Here is a 14,746-nt window from a genome sequence, read left to right as displayed (position 1 = left end):
GGACCCAATAAAGCTATCACAGAAGAGAATTTTGTACAAGGCCTTAAATTTTATCTGATTTGAAAAACATTCAAGATTTTGAAATAAGTATGTATGTGAGAGATTATCCCCTCACAGTTACATACTTAGGTAATAAGGGAGCTACTGTTAAGGAACACATCTGGTGTAGGTAGCTCAGTTTGTAAGCTGCAGACAGAGATGCAGGCTGAGCTCCGGATGGGAGTCCAGAGAGACAAGAAGCCATGAACTCCCAACCTTCTGCATAACGAAGGGCCCAAACACTGGTGGTCAGCTGAATGGACACAGAGACACAGCAGGAGCCAAAAACTCACAGGCACCTGGACTGTGAATTCGAAAAAGCCTAGAGATTCCTTTGATCACACTCCTCCAAGAGGAGACAACTCGAGCTTTACCTCTGTAAAGCCATTTACTGTCAATAAATGGCTTTACAGAACTAGAGATACGAACATCTCCTATGGGAAACCTGGGGTCAAACCAACAAGGAAACCTGCTGTGACTGCATGTGAGTGCAGTGTATGGGGGGCATCAAGCTCTGGTCGGCTCACTGAGCAGCCGGTTGTGAAGGGGCCTCAGCCCCAGCAGCTGAAACCTCCAGCACTGGGAGTGTGACTGCCGGAGAGTCTTGCGAATAGCCAGAGTGAGAAGCCTTCTTAATGTCTGTCATCTTTCTAAGTACAAGTGGACTTTAACAAAAAGCTCTGTGAAGAACAGAACTATCTTGGTTTACATTTGCATTGCAGAAGCAATGTACTCACTGAAGACACGAATTTGATTCCTGAGAACTGTTCACAACTCTTTATTTTAACCACCAAAAATGCATCTTTTACTACATTCACAGGCACAACATGCAGTTTCTGTGTTTGTGCATGTCTCTTATCCACTATTTAAAAATATTTTTAACGAATATTATGTCTGAGGGTACATTTTAGATGGCAGCTAAAAGTGCTATGGCAGATATTTGCCTATAACAGAATCCTAAATTAAGAGAGAAGAAGGTCCAGAGAGTGACAAAACAGGCAACACTTCTACAAAAAATGCCACACTGAAAAAAAAGAGAAGTCTATGCTTAACTAAAATAGCAGAATTAATACTAAAGCAACTAAAAGTAGAGGAGTTTGTGTAGGTTTATGGAATTGTGTACATCCTCTTGTAGAACACATCATGTTCACCACAGACACTGTTTATAAACTTTAATCAGTTCTGGAAACACAGTTGTTTCAGCAAACAGCTCAGACAGCAGAAATATCTCATTCACCTAAGGTGCACCTTCATGTCCCTTGACTTTATAAACAGGGTTAAACTTTGACCCTTATTCTAAAGCTGTCTTCTTCAATACATTAAGGACATGACCACCATGAAAACCTTCATGCTCTAATTAGTCAACTAATTTTGCAAAAAAGATTTGGAATATATCAAAGGGCCAGTACAGGTAGTTTGTTTTGTGGTCACACCGCAAGCTTAAATTTGCACTTGCAAACAGAAGATGTTACTTAAGAAATAGATTAAACACAGAAACAAGCAGAATTCTTGCTACAATTAGCAGTTATTATGACAAAATAAAGACTTACGTTACTTACAACACTTAGGAATTTCCATTGGCAAGAAAGCTGAATTTAGACCCTGCACACTAAAGTGCATGGTAGCCTGATGAGGGGTACCTCCAAATCCTCCAGATCTGCCATCTACCCTGGAGGGTACCTTCTCTCAGTTCCTACCATTGCTGTTCTTCTGAAATAAAGATAAAAGCACAGACCTTCTCACTTGCTCTGAAGACTGCGTCCTGCCTCTGCAACCCAAACCCACCTACATTCCTACCCAACGTACCAGACAATGTCAGAACTCACTGAGCCTTTGGCTTTCACAGTCATTTGAAAAGTGCAACATGTGGCTGGGATGACAGGAACTGCCTTTCATGACACCACCACCAACAAACAGAAACACCTTGGCTCATCCACAGGGTCTGCACAAGGGACTCCAGTCCCACAGCTCTACCCCACAGATCTTGCCCCGAGGATCACCAGTGCCAGCTCCTTCTGCAGCAGCTGTGCAGGGGAGGGAAAGTAGTTGCCCATGGTCTTGCCCCTTCTCTATGTTTTTAGCTGTCTTCTCCAGCTTACTTTAAATTTCTGTTCTGGGAGAGGAGATTGGAAGTCAGGGCTACCTTCTGAAAGGCATACCACTCTGACATTGAGTAACAGCATCATGCTGTCTCGCTGGCACTATTTTCCCCGCCCCATCCTTAAGCCTGTTTTGTATAAAATGAGAATACTGATTTGATTTAAACTGGCACAAGAAATGAAGAGGGAGAATGATATTATAGGGAAGATACAGATAGACAGACAAATAGATATATATAGTTCTTCTATATATAAAGACTGAGACACTCTCACTATATTCAGAGGGATAGAGGAACCATAGCTTCTCTGGGCAGCCTGTTCCAGTGCCTTACCACCCTCGCAGTCAAGAACTTGTTCCTAGTATCTAATCTAAATGTACTCTTTGTGACTTTAAACTCGTTGTTCTATCACTTTGCGCCCTTCCTAAAAGCTCTCTAACAGTGTTTTGCAGTACGTAAATGCACCTGTCTTCGTGCAATAAACCTTCATAGAACAATGCAGCGGGACTGTCGTGGTTTGACCAGGAAGTGAGTTTCTGGGAAAGTTACAGTCAAACTAATCAGTGGCCAGATTTGAAAATTAGCACCTGGTGTAGCCACTGGAAGCCTGGATAGGCCTCTGAGAACACACAGGGATTAAAAGCAGAAGATTCCCAGAGAGAGTCTCTCTTTTGAGTCTGGTTGGTGAGTAGAGTCTGACTTCCTCCCCTGCCCAGCTGTGTTTGGGTGGGGGAGGGGAGGCCATGCGGCCTGTGGGAAGGGAGGCCGGAGCCCTGCAAGGTGCAGGGGTGGAGGAGACCTGGGATGTTTGGGCAGCACCCCCGGGAGAGAGTGATAGAGACTGTGCTGGCACCACAGCCAGGAGAAGACTGGGGGGGGGCGGGCAAGGTGCCCAGCTGATGGCAGACTGCGGCTGAGGTTTTAACCCCTTTAGTGCTGAGACAATAGAAACTATAAAAAACACTGATCCTCCCTAGCTGAGAATTGGAAAGGGATGCAGGATGGGCAAGAAGAAAAAAGCTTAAGTAGGTAAAGAAATGTCAGCAGATGAACAGTGCCCTGGATGCAGGAGATGATGGAGTAGCCTTCTGAACTGGACTTTTCTCTTACATGGCCACAGGATGGAACCAATGTCTTCCTGTAATGTAGAGACTGCACCTTGGGGGAGGCGGTTGGCCAGAAGCCAAGAGTGACAAAGCCGTTATGAAAAATAAAAGGAACAAAAACTGATGGGGAGCATGTATTAGAGCTCTCTGCGTTCAGCGGAGAAGGATCTCTGTTCATGAGGCCCCTCGGCCCCAGGGGGTGAAATATGGGGGGGACAGGTGTCCCAAATGGTGAGAGGCGGCCACTTCTTGGAACTGAGCAAGGCATTCTTAAAAGGACCTAAGGAGCAGTTTGGATCCATGGACAGTGGTGAGACCACTAGACACAGAAAGAAGGTAGTTACCACAGCAGATTCTCTCCAGGTGGCTGCCACGTGTGACATAGAAGCACAGGAGGTTCCACTGTGTTTCCTGGGGAGTCCCATGGTGCAAGAGGGAAACTCCTCTCTCCTGGTGAACTGGAGAGAAGTTGTGTGAAAGATAATATTAGACTGAAAATCAAATGTTAGAAAGGATTGAGTGTTAGAGGGGTGGGGGGAGGAAGAGTGTTTTGGAGATGTTCCATTGTAGATTGTAGTGTGTAGTTTTTTTTTCTTTTTTTCCCTTTTGTCTCTAAGTTGTAAATTAATGAAGTGTGATTTTTTTCCCCCCTCCATTTCCAAGTTAAAGCCTGCTTTATTCTGTTTCCGGGTCACATCTCACAATAACCATTTTAGAAATATACCTTTCATGAGAGCACTAGCATTGTGCCAGAATCAAACCATAACAGGGACCAAGAATGTGAATTCAAGATTGTGACTACATCAGTTACATCTTAAATGCATTTAGCTTTCTCACAGAAATCATTTTCCCCTGCATGAAAACTGACGCTGCTAAGAAATGTGAGAGAATAGCAGGGCAGGGTTTTTTCCTCAAAGAATGCAGAACTAGAAACCATCAGGTGCCAGAAACACTTCAAAGAATTGTGACTTCTTTAGCCAAATTCACTAATGCATGCTGTGGACATATTTTGTTGTAAAAAAGAATTAAATAAAAATTGGAATGTACTTCTTAAATTATTATTTTATTTATTCTTTTGGTAAATAAATCTTATACAAACATATACTGGAACTACCAGTATTTCATATAAACTATACCTACTCACAGTAACAGTCAGTTACTAATGCTCTACTAATGTTAATTTGACCAAACCCATAGCAGTACCATTTCTCCACTCCTAAAGTCATAAGAGGGGCACATTTGGTTTCCTAGATTTTTTTAATTACTTAAAAATTAAAATTATTTTCCCCTTCCTCTTTCTATTCACACAAAAAGTCATTTATTTGGAGAGTTATTCCCAATGCATGATGAAAAAACACAAGAGAAGTTTTTGAGTGAAACTTAAATTCTTGTTTTACCTAAAGCTTATACTGTCCAGCCACGCAAAAATCACCTGTCTTAGTATGACCAACAGCTGTTGAAATACACAAGGAAAAGCACACAGTAACAGTACTGGCAGTCAAAACCTATATAAGCACCTTGCAGTTAATATAAGCAGCATCTTATAAAACAGAAGCAACAGTTGTCTAAATGCTTTCCAAAGAATACACAATTCTAGACATCTAGATACGGTCATTAGTGAGACTAAAAAGAAAAATCAAGGAGGAGATATTTTGTCTATATTCCAAATAACATGGGAATTTTCTTAGATGGGAAAGCTGAGTTTATTTCAAAGTTGTGGTGATGGGAAGGAAAGAGATGAAAATGTTGGACAGATGACAACAACAGTAAGCAACCTTGATGACTTATTCCAGCTTTTTCATTAGGGTTAAATGAAGTGGACAGTTTGGGATAGGTCTACATTTGCTTCTGTTATGCTTTCAACATCCTTTCACCAATTGCTGCTCCAGCTCAAGCCTCTCAGGCTGTCACTCACAAGGCCTACATTTTAAAGCATAAAACTGGGCTAAAGAAGAAAAAAAGGTAACTCAGTTTGGCAAAAAAGTTCCTATGGGTTTTTTTTTTGTATTTGCAAAATGCCTATGCATACTTGATAGATATTACAAAATTAAGTATAAATGTAGAATGGAATACCATTCTACAAAAGTTTCTACTACTTTTTGCCTTCATTTGTGGGGATTTTTTTACTCTGAACATTTTCTGGACATCCAGAAATTAGTGCTTTTTCATAGTAGCAAACCAAAATTTTGCACTATGTGCTAAAAGTTTTTAATACACATTGCAGTAATTTGTTCATTGCTTTCTGTACTTTTCATTAAAGTTATAAGACTTTTATAGCCTAAGTGACTAGGCAGAGAAAGACTATATGTAATATGCTTCAGAAATACAGTTAAAGAGACACATGTATTTCCAGTAACAGTTGACCAATAAATAGGTTTGCATCACGTCCTGACCAAAATACTTCTCAAAGGCAAACAAGCCTCACAGAATCAATCTTAGTCATCTGTATTAAAGCTACTTATAGTACAGGAAAGGAATGGCAGGAAAGGTACTGCCAAAATCCAGAAAATTCACAGGAAACTGTTACGAGAAACAGGAGACTTAGATTGCAGTGCTAACAGGCAAGACACCCATTGGTTTCCCAAATGCTATTGAGCAAACTGTTTTTGTTTTCTATTCATTCAGCTGGAATACAATTAATGATCAATAGGAGCTGTTAAAGGGTAACATTTTAGTTTGATCTTCATGAAGATTCACTTTAAAAAAGTAGGCTGGAGTCTATGAGCTCTATCAGCCAAGGATTGAATTTTGACTTCATCTTCAAATATAAATACAGAAATAGTATCATGCAGGGAAAAATGAAAGCATAAAGTAATTCTTTGCAAGGATTACTTATACCTATACTATTTTGGCCCTTTCATTTTAATAGTAATACATTGATAAAATTTCTTATTTCATATAAATGCATACTTATGTGCACTCACACAGTTCCGTGTAGTGTAACAGATTTCCAGAAAAGGTGATCTATTTTTCCTGCTTCCTATTATTATGTACATTCTAAACCATGCCAGCTTTGTGCCTTGATATGGTATGTGTCACAATACCCCTTGTGTAGTAATTTCATTTGGCTTTTTAAAAAATTCCAACATTTCTAAGAAAGGGAAAAATTTGGACAATCACTGTCCCTTAGATTTACAGTAACAGAAGCTTAACATTTACAGATGGAAAGTACACACAGTGGACAAATAAAGTACACTGAATTACTCCATGATTTTATTTTGTATGGATGAAAGCAGCTAACATACAAATAAACATCAATTTCTTCATACAAAATTGAGCTTATGGAGAATCTTAGTCCAGTGCAGACATTTTGCATCTCCTTTTAACAAACTCCCAGCTCTGCAGAAAGTTACATAACAAGATGCCTCAGTCTACGTGTGGAGAAAATGAGTCTACTTGACTAAATCTTGTATGGAATTATAGACCATAGCCTAAGTTTCATTCTGCAGAGTGGATTTCATTCTGCACAGTGCTAAGAAACAGCAGTTAGAAGTGAACATCCTCCATTGCTATTATACATTAGTGAAATCTTAATTTATTACATGGCAGTGACCTCCTCTTAGGAAATAAAAGTCATCATAAAACTATCACTGAGATGACATATATTTTAGAGTACTATCCAAAAAGAATCTCAGTTGTGTGGCAAGAAAATATGTAATATATTACAACTATCTAAACTTTTATGATACTTTCCATACTAATGTATGTACTGTAAGCATTTTTACTTTTCACATTCTCAATGCTTATTTCTATTCCCTCCTTTAAAAGTGTAGCCTTTTTCCCCCCTATGTATTAGGAAATGGAGAATAGCTTCTCTGAAAACAAACATCTGAAATGAAAAATAATGAAATAAAGTCTATCAGAGGAGGATTGCCTTCTAACAGGCCTCAGAAATCTCATGCCTAAATTAAAATTGTATCTATAAAAAGTGATGTGAATCACTGAAATTCTATTGCCATGTAGCTTAAATTATCAGCATCTTTTGTCAGTCAAAAAATACTCAAATACAATTATTTTTTAAAAAAAGGATGCAGAATGGCTGTTTAACTTTTTTAGTTGCTCTTCAGGGGTCTTTTCTTCATCTGCAGTTAAAGTTAAGAACGAAAAACATGAATGTCAAAAGTATGTAAGCTCACATCAAGATTTTGGAGACCACTTTACTGGAACAAGAACATGTAAATTAAACCACAAATCTGTACACCAAAAATTTATTACAGTAGTCTTAAAAATCTGAGACAAACTGAAGTGTAAATTTAACTTGTGCACAGAAATTTTTCAGTACATATATACATATATACATACTTACCTGATATTATACTCATTAAGTAGTAGTATACAGTTATTGACCTTGGTGCCCAACAAATCAACAGCTCTATCACCGCATTAGATTTCTTCCATTATATCTTGCCTAAGAGAAGAAGAATCATCAGGCAGCTACACCCCAGCATGTTCCATTTTTATCATCAAATTATACAAACTCCACACAATGCAGAGACTGTACTTCTGTGCCTTGTTTTGTTTCCCTGTCAACATTAATTCAGTAGGATCTCAGTAGTCACTCGTTAAATAATTCACATCTGTAAACTCTCAGCTCTATAACATCATCTCCTAAGCCTCTATAACCTACTGGATTCTCATCTTCACTGTGCAGAGATCAGAAAATCATTAATTATCTCAGATCTTGGCCAAATGTCTTCTAGCCAATTCTCTAGCTGCAACCAAGATCAAAGATGAGTAACAGTCTTAACACTTTTCTGCAACTGCTTCATTATTTCATATCCTTCTCCTGCATTGCTCCTATTGACAGAAACACTTTCTTGAATTTTAGAGAAGTTCACTGAATGAAAGTAAAAAAGTGCATTATTTTGTAGGTTATTCTTGAACCCAACCAGCAGATAAAAAGAAGAAAGAAATTATAAGGGAATTGTACTTATTTTAATAATTGCTTTAAATTTTTTGCCTTCTGTATAGAAGTCGGCAAGCCATTTAAATACAGAAAAAAGTTAACTTAAACAGAATGTATTTTTAAATCAGTCCATTATTTCAGAGTAGACAGGGTAGTAAATAACCAAGCAGTGTCTTACATTAAAGATGTTCCAGAAAACAAACAAACAAAAAGATTTGTTCCCAATGGTTTTCCATAAATTCCATTATTTTTCTCCATAATTTTGCTATATACTATATAAGATGCAATAATTGAAATCTCTGAGAAAAAAAATTATGTGGATTTCTCATACTGGATAGAAAGTGCTAACTCATGCACCCAATGCTGAGAATACTCTTCAAACTTATTAAAAGGAGAAAATCTTCTCATGAGGCAATTGCTAAATCAACTATGATTGTCTTTCTACCCACATTGTATTTAATAAAATTATTTAAAGTCTTTATGAAAAATCATGAGGAAGGATCACCAGATTTCACAATTGGTGCTTTGCTTTACTCACTCACTGTATCTACATTATACTTCCTCCACTCATCTCAGGACCGACTTCAGAGTCAATGTCCTGATCTGAGATGCCCCAGCAAAGGCTAGGCCTTGAGCTACTGGACAAGACACCTAGAGTGCTCCAATATTATTTACAGCTTAAGTATATTCCCAGTTTAAGAAATAGTGTCAAAGCATATACTCATATGACCTAATGTACCCCGTAATTCCCTCCGGGTAGGTTTTCTTCATGGAAAACTGGAAAACTGACTACATGTCAAGTCTAAAAAGACCCATGGAAAACCATATCAATAGGAGGCCATACTAGAAGTCCTGCAAGAACATTAATTCTGCCTTTTAACAGATAAAGCAGTAATAATCCACAGGCAAAGCAAAACAAGGAATCCATTCACCACTTCCCAAAGACTGGCTGTTGTTCCCAACATCCAGGAAAGCAGGACTCCATCATGCCTAACAGTGACTTGGTAAGACAAAACACTATCACTCTGAATGCCCTCCGCTTCCTTCTTCTTCCTCCACCTTTATATACTGAGCATGAAGTCACATGGTCTGGAATAGTCTTTGTGTCAGTTGGGGTCAGTTGCACCACCTATTTCCCTCCCAACTCCTTGTGCATCTCCAGTCTAATTATGAAGAGAGGAGAGTATCTTGCCTTGTCAAAACAAAAACTTCAGTCACTGCTTCGGTGCTGAAGGCCTCTATGTAAATAAAAAGCAGGCTGTAAATTACAAAATGGTAGTAATGTAATTCAGTAAGTAGCTGACGTGCTGGTTCCCACCTGCCATGTTTCTGTCTTGGAAGAAAAATAGAACTTCACAGCATTTTGATTTGCTGTCAGGTACTGGATGTGTCATGAATAATGCTGAGAGGGGATGCTTCCAAACCTGCAGAACTTGTTTTTAAATGTTCTAAGATAGTACTGGTTTTGTAAGCCACAGATGACTACACAAACTCTGAGAAATACTCTCCAGTTACAAATTACTTGAGTATTATATTCAAGTGTTTTGGAGCAATCATCTGCAGTGTTCAAGTTCCTGTCTTTCATAGTTACATTCACAAGATCACTGTTTAGAGTACAAATTATCTTTAACACCATCTGTATACTGTGAAAATGCCAGTTTCCAGGTGAATGTGGTTTATGGGATGTTTCCACAGGATGACAGAATTATTAGGTTTGGAAGAGACCTCCGGAGATTATGTAGTACAACCCCTTTGCCAAAGCAGACTCAATTCCAGGTGGGTCTTGGCCTTCTTCCTTACATCCCTGCATACTCTGACAATGTTCCTATAGTCCTCCCACATGGTCCATTCCCTTTTCTACACCTATAAATTTATTTCTTGCATTTGCTTCCTATGAGCTTCCTGATCCATGCTGATCCATGCAGCTCTTTTGGACCCCCTTCTGTCCCAGAGCTCTATTCCAAAGAATTCTTCTAAGCAGGTCTTTGAAGAAGCCAAAGTTGGCCTCTCTGGAGGGTCCTAGTACTGCTTTGCTTCCTCCACGCAAGATCCTAAGTTCCACCATCTCAGAGTCACTTATAGACAAGGCTGCTCCCAATCTTTACATCATCAACCTGTTCCTCCTGGTTTGTTGGTACGAGGTCCAGCAACACACCTCTCTTCTTTGGCTCCTGCACCATTTGCACCAAAAAGTTACTTCTGTAACTGCAGTTAACTTCCAGGACTGTGTGCTCTAAGCCACGCTGAACCTCCAGCAAATATCAGGGTGGTTGAAGTTCCCCAGGAGAAACAGGGCCTATGACCATGAGGTTATTGTCAGCTGCTCATAGAAAGCCAATCAACTCCCTTGTTCTGATCAGGAGGCCTACAGCAAACATCCACAAGTGTCACCCACATTAGCCTGCCCCTTAATTCTTACCATAAACTCCCAGATTATTCATTTGTCCCTGAGTAGAGCTCAATGTATTCTAGTTGCTCTCTCACTTAACAAGCAAATCCACCACTTTACCTGTCTCACCAGACCCTTCTAAAAGTACATGGCTGCCTATGACAACATTTCAGTCACGTGTGCTATCCAACCAGTCTCAGTAACTGCAATGAGACTGCCTTCTCATCACACATATATTTCTAGTTCTTGTTCATTGCCTATGCTGTGTGCATTTGTATAAAGGCACTTCAGAGAGGTAACCATGCAGCCAGGTTCTCTAGAAGGTATATAAGAGGCTTCACCATAACCATAAACATCCTTGATATGTTTAGCCCTACGATCCTCATCTTAAGAGGCAGTCAAGGAACATCTGTCGCTATGCCGGTTTGTATGACCTATTCCCCAGGAGGAGGCAAGGGCATGAACTTTGGATCCCACCTCCCAAGACCTTTAGTTTAAAGCCCATCTCACCCAACTGGCAAACCTGCTTCCAAGGACTCCCTTGCCCTTTTTAGATAGGTGGATCCTATCCCTTCCTAACAGCCCACAATCATTAAAGCACAACCCACTGTCATAAAAGCCAAAACCTAGATGGCGCCAGCCAAAAACAAGACAATTATCTGCATTATTTATCTGCTTCTGGCTGTCCCTATTTCTCTAACCAGTAGGACAGATGAGAACATGACTTTGGGACCAGTATTTTTCATCTGCCTCACCAGGGCTTTATAGTCTTCCTTTATCCTATTTATTTTTGGCTTGCAGCATAATTTGTACCCACATGAAAAAGTAATAGCAGGGAGTAGTCCATGCTTTTGACAATCTGGGGTGCCCTCTCGGTATGAGCTGCCTAGGAAGGTGGTGGAGTCACTGTCCATATATTCCACTGCACGCCCAATAAAGAATGGAGGTTGCCCCTCCATTTCCTACCTATTTATAAAAACATATTTTATTATCCTTCACAGAAATTAGTTTCTAACTGGGCTTTTGCCTCTCTTATTTTCTTCCTACATGACTTTGCAACATCCTTAAACAATGCCTGCATTGCTTGCCCCTCTTTCCAAAGGTGATACACCCTCCTTTTCTCCCTTAATTAATTGAAAAGCCTATCAGGGCAATCATCTTCCCTGTCAGCTCATCTTTCAGCACATAGGGATAGTCTGCTCTTGTGCCTTCAAGATTTTTTTCTTGACAGCCCCTGACCACCACATGTCCCTCCAGCTCCTCTCTGTTTGCAAACAGCAGGTCTAGCAGAGCCCCACCCCTGTCAGGCTCGCTCACCATCTGTGACAAGAAGCTCTCCTCTGTACACTCCAAGAACCCCTAGACTGCCTTTTTGCCACTGTGTTGATGCCTGGCAGGTTAAATCTCCTACAAGAACAAGGGCTGGCAATCTTGAAACATCCTCCAGCTGCTTACATAATAACTCATCCATCTCTTCATCCTGGTTGGATTGGACTTCTGCTTAAATCCGCAGATTACACATTTTACAAACCAAATTTAAAATAATATAAGTATGAAGAGGATGTAATTACTCACTGAAGCATCAAGGCTCAGCTTTTCACATATCTTAGTTAATTACTGCTACTATAAATATAAATTCCTCATGTGAGAATGACATTCAATATCCCTAAATTCATTATATTGCGGGAGGTCCAATTAAAAAAAAAATCACATAACTGAACTTAATGCATTGCTGTTGATATTGGCCATATATGTTCTCTAGCACTTAATCAGGGTACTACCATTAACAGTGATCCTAAAATTTGGATTAGGCACAATAAATTATTTTAACATAAATTTAGCACTGAGATTAAAAACCATTGTGGAAGACTGAATCTGTCAAGAGCATGAATGAGCAACTAGAATATTCATGATTCAAAAATTAAAATAACAACACCACTACATTTAGAATGTAATGTTACTATTGCATATTGGCATGGACTAACTGCAGCTCAGATAAACTGTGCTGAGATTACAGCTCCATTTAATGGAAAAAAACCCAACTTTTTAAGCACAGGGTTCTTAAATTAATTGTTTCACCCTAGTGTGACTTTGTGACTTTTGATTAAAAAAACACTGTAGAACACAGAGCTTTTTGAATTTGGAAAGACACAGGTATCTGAAAAATAAACTGAAAAAATCGGCCATTAGATTTTAGTCTTTATTTGAGGTCCCAATGAAAAACAACAATAAGTAATTTTCTCTAATTTTTATTTCTTCTCTGACTTCATGGCCCATACTCTTCCAGACAACTTAAACAACTATTTCAATCATCACTTAAACATAAAAAATTATAATGGTATGCTATAAACTTTTTTTTAAAAAGTTTTTTTAAAATAGGGTTTTTATATTATGAAAAAAATCTGATATCACTAGACTGTAAAAGGCAGAGAGCATTATTTAAAGAAGACTGACTGAAAAATCTTTTATATTCCCTGGTGGCTGTTACAGAAATACAAATTTAATTACACTTGTACTGAAAGCACCAAGTCTCCATAGCTCATTTATTCTGTATAGAAACCTGTATAATTTCTACAGAAATCAGCTTACCTTGTAAATGATATTGTAAATCCATCAAGTTCACATGGCAGAGTAGGTACAATTTCATATCCATTAGAGATTCACTTATAAATCTGACAATTTGGCACACTTTGTACTCAGCATAACCAGGACAAGTTAGAGTAAAAATTGAATCATACAGAGAGGCAAGTTCAAGTCAGTGAGGATAAAGAATACTGACAGGACAGCAATAAAAGAACATTCAATTTTTTCAGTATCTGGCTTAGAACTCAACTAAACCATCCATTTTGTTTCAACTCTGATAGGTATCTTCAGCATTAAACACTAAAATGTTTTTTCTGTCTAAAGAACTATAAATCTTCTATTTAAAGAGACATTTAAATGCTGATGGTCACAATTCTGAAATACCTGGAATCAAACAGAAATTTCCACACACCTACACAAAGTTCTTGGAAACAAAATGCTTGCTTCAGGAGGACTCACCAAGAGACTATAAAGGACAGGAATTACACTTTGCTAATTGGCCAAAAACAAAGTTGTTCTGTTATAGCAAAGAAGAACACAGAAAATGGAAGCAACACAAGCAAAGTCAGATGGATACATTTGAAAACATAACTGGCAGCCCAGAACTCAACTTCTTTTTCACTTAAAACCTCCAGGTACATACAAATAATAGAATAATCTGCAGCTTCAGCTAGACAGGAAATTGCAACCAGATGACAATGGAGATGAGGCAAAGGAGACAGGCTTCATCTGCTGCACATCTTACCAAACTTTAAAAATTTCATTTTGGCTTGAACTGTTTTTTGGGTCATCATGTTCAACTATCTGTCTGTTTAGAAAGATCACATTGGGAGGTCCTGCACTAGCTTTGGTGCAGCAGTCCTGCACTACTACTATGCAGCTTATACTGGGGTCCTAAGCTTTTCTCATTTATTTCTCACAACAGGTGAAGAAGTATCAAATAGTGTAACAGTGTGATTCAGAAAGTACCTGTCAGCCAGATGTTCTGTGTGACACAGTAAAATGTATTCTCTGAAAGAGTAACTGAGTGGTTTTGATTATGGTAGAAAATGATATGAGGAGCAGTATAATGTACGGCATCAGGAGTCCTCAGCTCAACCATGCACTTCATTAATATCCTCCAGTATGAAAATATTCATTCAGTTTGCTCTTACCTGTTTCCAAACTGTCAGTAATGAGGAAAATGACACAGTCGTTCAGCACCTGAAGTGGTGAAGCACCAGGATATGTGCAACAGGATACATGCTTCAGGACCAGCCTTCCACCCTTGTAACCAAAACTACCCATCTTGGCAGTGTACTGGGATTCTGATCTTTTTCAAAGAAATCACAGACAAGCTATGATGATTATTTTTAGTAATTTTTAGTAAAATTAAATTTGGAGAAAAGTTTGGAGCAGCAATAAATAGGAATGTGAAGTATTTAAATATGAATAAGATTTATTTTTTAAACAGCAAAAGGATTCCCTGACAGGAAATCTATTCTAAAATATTTTCTAATAAACCAGTCTTGGTGAACAAAAGTATTTGATAAATAGTTTGAATATAACCTTTCAGATGGTTTCTCCAGAACAGTTTCTTGGGAAAAAACATGCAAACAGCTGTGCATTATTTTTAAGCATTTTGA

At 38.7% G+C, this 14,746-nt stretch overlaps 1 protein-coding gene across 8 annotated transcripts in view; it reads right to left on the bottom strand.

The window, feature by feature from the left end:
* The window catches only part of MCTP1 (multiple C2 and transmembrane domain containing 1), a 215,445-nt gene that overhangs the window by 167,468 nt on the left and 33,231 nt on the right, over positions 1–14,746 (bottom strand). Inside the window, exon 1 of one of the 8 annotated variants that reach the window (XM_039695684.1) lies at positions 7,550–7,581. The exons of the other annotated variants lie outside the window; for them this stretch is intronic. The gene's annotated coding sequence lies outside the window, so the exon portion shown is untranslated. Of the gene's footprint in view, positions 1–7,549; positions 7,582–14,746 lie in introns of those variants that run through there. 8 annotated transcript variants of the gene reach the window in all.

Source organism: Passer montanus, unplaced genomic scaffold (genome assembly GCF_014805655.1).
Source record: "Passer montanus isolate IOZ18808 unplaced genomic scaffold, ASM1480565v1 scaffold91, whole genome shotgun sequence".
Lineage (NCBI taxonomy): Eukaryota > Metazoa > Chordata > Aves > Passeriformes > Passeridae > Passer > Passer montanus.
This window is presented reverse-complemented; position numbering and strand designations above follow the sequence as displayed.